Source organism: Wyeomyia smithii, chromosome 2 (assembly GCF_029784165.1).
Source record: "Wyeomyia smithii strain HCP4-BCI-WySm-NY-G18 chromosome 2, ASM2978416v1, whole genome shotgun sequence".
NCBI classification, from domain to species: domain Eukaryota; kingdom Metazoa; phylum Arthropoda; class Insecta; order Diptera; family Culicidae; genus Wyeomyia; species Wyeomyia smithii.
In genome coordinates this window covers 47,294,043-47,300,508 of record NC_073695.1, presented here as the reverse complement: position 1 = coordinate 47,300,508, position 6,466 = coordinate 47,294,043, and the positions used below count along the sequence as shown (strand labels likewise).

Sequence of the window (6,466 nt, the reverse complement as noted above, 5' to 3'; positions counted from 1 at the left end):
TTATATGCAATGAGAAAACGTGATAACAACGGGAAAATAAAGATCTCATTTATTAGATTAAATTAAGATTTGTCGGGAAAGCGGGAAAGCAGAGAGCTTCTCGTCCAAATACTCAAATTAACAAGTATTTACGAACGTGGAAGAAAGAAACATTGCTAGAGAAATATTTGATTAAAAGTTACTCAAATATTGCCGAGAAAATGGCATAGTTCTTGTATCCTTTCCCCCTCATTGTCAGTTCGTTCTGTTTTTATTTTAAGAGTTAAATTTGAAATAAAAGGATAAGTTTTAAAGTTTGTAATGTATATGATCACAGTCTCTGCTTGTATTGGAAGAAATAGTTGCAAAACACAAAATTTTCAATAATCTAGAAAAAAATTTTCTTCACTGTTCGAAAGTGCCCCAGGACTGTTCGAAACTACCTCACACACACGGGGCACATTCGGACAAAAAAGCAATTTTGAAAAATTCTAATAAACCAATCAAAATCGCATCAACGCACGCTACTAACACGCTTATATGATACTTCGATGTCCAAGTAACAAGCAGGATGAATTCTGGTTTTTTTCTAAGTTAACAAAAAAATAATAAAAATCAAAATAGAAAAAGTGTCCGAAACTACCCCCCTCTCCCCTACTTAAATAATCTTTATAAAGATTTATGGAGATTTTACGAAGTCCGTCTAAAAACTAACTTGGGCACTAGAGGGTTAAGGTAGACTCAGATTGTTGAAACTATTGACTTGAATTGGTTGAACACTTGAAATCAAAAGGTTGTTCTTATTATTGGAGTGCTAGTTCTGAAATATAAGGCTCAAGTCGAATAGGCGGGGTGCCTAATTTGAAAATAGTAGGAGGGTGGTATTCAAGACACGACCGCATGACGTTGACTACCGTATTCTTATATTCTATTAAAACAAATAGTAGAGGGAATTGCAACGCTTCTTTTACAAAACTTCGAGGCATTAAAAGGTACCAGTTGCCGATTATTCTTGTTTACTGGTTAGTTCGTCCAGAATTCCAGCCATTTTAGTTTTTTGCAGTAGCCATGTACTACAAACAGCCACCAGTATTACGGGTGAAACCGGCACGAGATGACCGGTACTATTTTGTCTTTCCTCCTTTCAGCTGCTAACACCTAGCGTCCGTATGTAACCGGTACGGCTAGGAATGAAACTAAGTTAGTTAGAAAGAAGGAGGGGCTAAGTAGATAATGAAATGACAAGGAACGTAAATAAACATCGGAAACAGAAAGTGACAACAACAATAACAACATAGTCAGATCGATTGTAACCGTTGGTGTCGACTGTGCTTGGGAAGAGAGGTAGTGATTGGCTGCGCGGTATGATTTAGACAATCGATATTAATTACCAATTTTTCAATAGTGTACCCGATCAGAAGAGCATAACTAAAAAATTACAAAATTCTATCAACGCGAGATACAAATTAATATTTTGATACAGTTTTGTATTTTTCCATATAATTTGATAACAAAATTGAATCTGAATGAGTTTTAATAACAAAACCTGAAATGAAGTAGTTCTGAAACAAGTCTAACTAGTTTTTCGTTTTTATCAAAACCTGTTGTTTCTAACAATGTTTGTTACAATATTGTTCTATATACTATCTCATTTTGTAAGAAAGCTGATACATTAGTAACAAATTTTGATATGTGTTTGATACTAGTAAAATCATTTCTGTTATAATTTCTGTTATTTTAACACCTAACGGGATCAAATTGACAACACAGCCTGTAAGGTTTTTCCCGTAACAAACTAACAGCTTCTGTTACATTTTTGTTTTTTCTTTCTGATCGGGTATCTCAAACAATAGTTTGTTTTTGTTACATAAATTTAACCGTAAAGGAATTTCTGATCGATTGATGCCAAAGCCTCGAAAACCTGATTTTTAATGACTGAAAAATAAGCGCTCAAAACCTAACCACTTTTCCCTGGTTTTCCCTGGTTGAATTACTAGATTTTCAAATTCAGGTTCCTAACTTCGATATAGACGTTAGTCAACGTCAAAAGCTACGACAGTTTTTTTAAGCAATTAAATACGAAAATACATTACTCTTGATGCGAATGGCTAGATGCAGAACATTATTTTTTCATTGCTTCAATATATCAACCTCCTAACTACGATTGCATACATCACGACTTTTCCACTCCAAAGTTCAACCACTGCTTTCGGTCTTATCAGTGACGTAATAGTTGTATTTTCCTAACCGATTTCGCCTTTCCAACTTGCTCCCGTTAGCAGTGGGTAACCCACTCACGCTAACGCTTTCGCCTCTCATTGAACTAGAGCTCTTCGCTCTTTCACCAGAGCGAGTGATGCGAATGTCCTTCGCTCTGTGTCTGCTACACATATCCTTGCCTGCCACTACAAAGGCAGAGTGAAAATTTTCCCACGTTAGTCCTTCGTGAGCATCCACCGTGAGTAAAAGGTGAAGAAAAGTCGACCCCCGGAAGGTACGAATTCGCGTTTATCTGATCAATTGTGTAAAGGAGGTCCCTTTTCAATTTCTGCTGGCAACTTTTAAAGCAAGGAAAATAAATCTAACATCGTTGTTTAGTGGCGCTTATTGTCGTTACCTCTGTTCATGCGAGTTTATGTGTGAATGTGCTAAAGACAAAAAGTGAGAATTTTCCCCAAAAAAGACAATGAGGAATGCACGTAAGAATGAGACACAAAAGGGCGGATAGATTTTTTTGCTTCCTCAGCACGACAGTAAATAACATGGTGGCTGAACAGTAGCTGTGGCAGTAAAAAGTTACATTGGCGGCAGGGAAACAGCGGTCTGATACCGAAGGGAAAGGAACATTTTGGTCGATTTTGAAGCCACCCAGGCAATCAGACAGTGGACGTACAGTGGTGGTAAACGCAAGTAACTGCGGTGACCAACAGGAAAGGATATCAGTGAGAGAGTTTTTCCACCGATTGGTAGGAAATTAGCGAAATTGAGGTGGAAAAATCGACTTACAGCAAGTGAAAATGATGTAAAATTTCGGAAAACAGTCACGCCAAAGTTAGGTTGTTTAAGTGTTGGTGAAAAGCAGAAAGGGCCCAAGGATACAGCTCACGCGAGTGTGGAAGGATTTGCACAGCCAGTGAGTACACGCTATATTGTGGGGGTGGATTCGGTGGTGTATTTTCAGATACTTATTTTATGCTGCATTTATACCGTCCTAATGGCCCATTATTCATGTGGGGGATTTCCGCTGCCGAAAGGTTCCAGCTTGGTAAATATTTATGGAACAAAAATAAAACCGCTCGGATTGAACATTTACCCGCTCGTGGATAGGAACGGGTTGAAAAATCTTGCAGAAGAAACTATTTCACACGGAGCGTTAGAAAGGCTTGAGCAGGTGTGTGCTCGGGCTAGATTAGTTTAATGCCAAAACCAATAAAGAAAAGCTCGATCGGCAAGACGAAAACCCTGTCACGGTCTTCGCAACAGGGAATAGAAAGAAAACAAGTGAATGTGGGTGTGACTGTGTTGCCATCGTCGTGGCAAATAAATGTTGTTCACAATGATCCAAATTCATTAGCTGGGTCCGGAATTAAAGACGACACAGAGACAAGTTTAAATTCAGTTTCACCTCGTGTGAACTTCTGATTCTCGCTGTAGTTGCATAACGTATTTATTTCTGTTTCGCCCTAATGAAAGAATTTGATAAAATTATGTACTGGCTTCCCTGCTCGATTTTTCTATTTTCAGTAGTTCCTTTCGCTACTGATTACGCTAAACGCCTATGCAGGGGATTCCCACAGACATCTAGGCTATCGCGAGCTTGGCTGCCTTGCCTGATTAGCAGGGCCGACTTTTCCCGTTTCTTCACTTCTCCATGGTGGAGTTTTCTTTACTTAACTTACACACTGTTTATCAAAATAACCTATATAGCTACGATACGGTGAGAAATAGTGTGTAGTAAACCCTCCCGGCCGGGCTTCCTTAGCCGAGGCAAGATTATTTACATGCTTGGCGCTGCTTGGGAGAACTGTTTTTGCTTGGCAATGACAAACTGTGTACCAGCGTGCAGCGCCGATTAAAATATTCCGAAGCACACGACAAAACAATACCCACAAAATTACTGAATACACTCCCGGTCTACACAATCACACCGTGGTTATTCTCAACAATGTAGGGTAGGGAACATATTCTAAGCAGCTTTAGGAGCCATCTGTGTATTGAGACGAAATACTTGAAATCTGTAAGGTGAAATACAAACATGAGTATATCAATTTTTTTTTTTTTCTTCACATAAAGAGTATATCAATTTGTTCGCTATCTTTTTCTCTGTCAGCACTTGTTTTCGGATTCTGAAACCGATATAGCAAACTTTAACAATAATCAAATGAAGTTTCCCATCTAGGGAAACTATTCCTATCACCCCGAACCTTTTAAGCTGTTTGTATCTGTTTTGCAGGGAAAAGTTGCAACTTTTTTCGTTTGATGTTTTTTTAAAATTTTTTTGTGTTGAACGGAATTTTATGTATTCGTAAGACAGCTAACTAATCAAAGTTTTCGTTCTCATCATTGAAATTGTCGATATTGATCAAAATTCAGGAGATTGAGACCCGTTTATTTTGACTGATTGAAATAGGCGCCACTGCTCAAGCCGTTCCTTACCCTACATGGATATGAAATAAAACACGAAGCAAGGAACGTGACTGAGATGCTCCTTGGCAAGCTCTCGTGTTTATTTTTTTGTTCACAATCAACATTAATATTTTATTGACTTTAAACTGAGGATTCGAATTTGATACGCAATTGGGCATTGACCTTAAGCGTGGTAGATGAAACGATGTGAAAACTAATTTTTCATCCTCTTTGAACAGGAAGAGAATGCTCTAATGTTCTATTTTGCGCTATTATACGCCCAACCACTTTATCTATCCAACTATAAAAAAGTTCATACCATAGCGCGGAACACCACTAAAATATCAATTTTCTTTGCCATCCAGCAATGGGTTCTGTGGCCTCTATACTTCAAAGGCTCTCCGACCGGGGCAAGGTCGGATGGTATTTTATTATTATTTTCATTTGACAAACCGTATCGATTTTTCCACAACATTTGTGCTCTGCTGGTACAAACGGTGGTGTGTGATTTTTTTATCAAATGCCGAAACCAGACGAACCTTGCCGAGCGCTTTAACATTTAAGCCCAACAAGGACCTGTCTGTTGCCGAAAAACATAGAATCGAAATTGCACACAGCCGCATTACAAATCATTTTACCATTGCATGCTCATGTAAGCAGAACATATATTTATTGTTTGAAGCACACTGATTTTTAAAAGTGAATGTCATCAGGGTATGTCCACGAACTTTGGCAATATGTACCTTGCAGTAATTTTATGCCAATTAATCGTCATTGTCTCGTTTGTGATATCTATTTAAAGAGCGGTTTTGTGCTGGCAGCTCCCTCGCAGAACTTAATGAAACTTTGTTGTGTTAAACGATTGTTAAAAAAAACGTTAAAACGTTAAAAACGTTAACGTTAAAAACGACAAATTTTATCGATTGCTATTTATTTCGTGGAAATCGCAAGTTAAAAAATAATATGACTTTTTCAAACCATCATAAAGTATATAATTTCAGCAATATAATAACCGTACGCTCGCACCTTACGCTTAACTCCACTCATTAGGTTTTGAACTTTTTTTTTCTGGCTGCAGCTTTTTCTGTACAAAAACCCACTTTTTCTTCATGTCCTTCTCAGATCTGACCCCGTTGGGTTGCTTCCGTAGTGCTTGCATCATAATAGTCCAGTATTTTTCGATATGCCTTAGTTTCGGTTGGTTGAGGGGGTCCATGTCCTAGGGTACGAAAGTGACTCTGTTGGTTTCGTACCACTCCAGGACATAATTTGAATAGTGGTACGGAGCTAGGCCCGGCCAGAAGATTGTAGGTCCTTCGTGTTGCTTTAACAAAGGAAACAGATGCTTCTGTAGACACTCCTTGAGGTGGATCTTCCCTTTTACAATCCCGGTAGTCACGAACGGCACACTCCTTTTGCCACACGAGCGGATTGCTCGCTAAATCAGGTATTTCTTGGCAAACTTTGAAAGTTTCTGCTTCCTTAGTTATTGCCGAACATAAAACTCGCGCTGGGCAGTGAAAAACAGTAGCCCCGGAAGATGCCGGAAGTCCCCCTTGACGTAAGTCTCATCATTCATGATGAAACAGTGAGGCTTCGTCAGCATCTGGGTGTGCAATTTCCGGGTCCGTGACTTTTCTAGCATATTTTGCCGTTCGTCACGATTTGGAGCCTTCTGCTCTTTGTACGTATGCAGTCCCCTCCGAGACTTGACTCTCTGAACGAAAAACTTGGACAGATTCAAATCCCTTCCCTGCCCGAAGCAATGGGATTCCGCGTAAACGCTTTCACGACACGCTTGTGATCCTGATCACTAATAGAACATGCCTTCTGGCCGCTTTTTTCCTTCCGTTCGATGCTC

General features: G+C 39.1%; 1 protein-coding gene across 2 annotated transcripts in view; it reads left to right on the top strand.

Moving 5' to 3' along the window:
* The first annotated feature begins 2,400 nt into the window (after window positions 1-2,400).
* LOC129721350 (G-protein coupled receptor 52) overlaps window positions 2,401-6,466 on the top strand; it is a 29,004-nt gene continuing 24,938 nt past the window's right edge. For both annotated transcript variants that reach the window (XM_055673812.1, XM_055673811.1), the window contains exon 1: window positions 2,401-3,112. The gene's annotated coding sequence lies outside the window, so the exon portion shown is untranslated. The remainder of the gene's footprint in view (window positions 3,113-6,466) is intronic.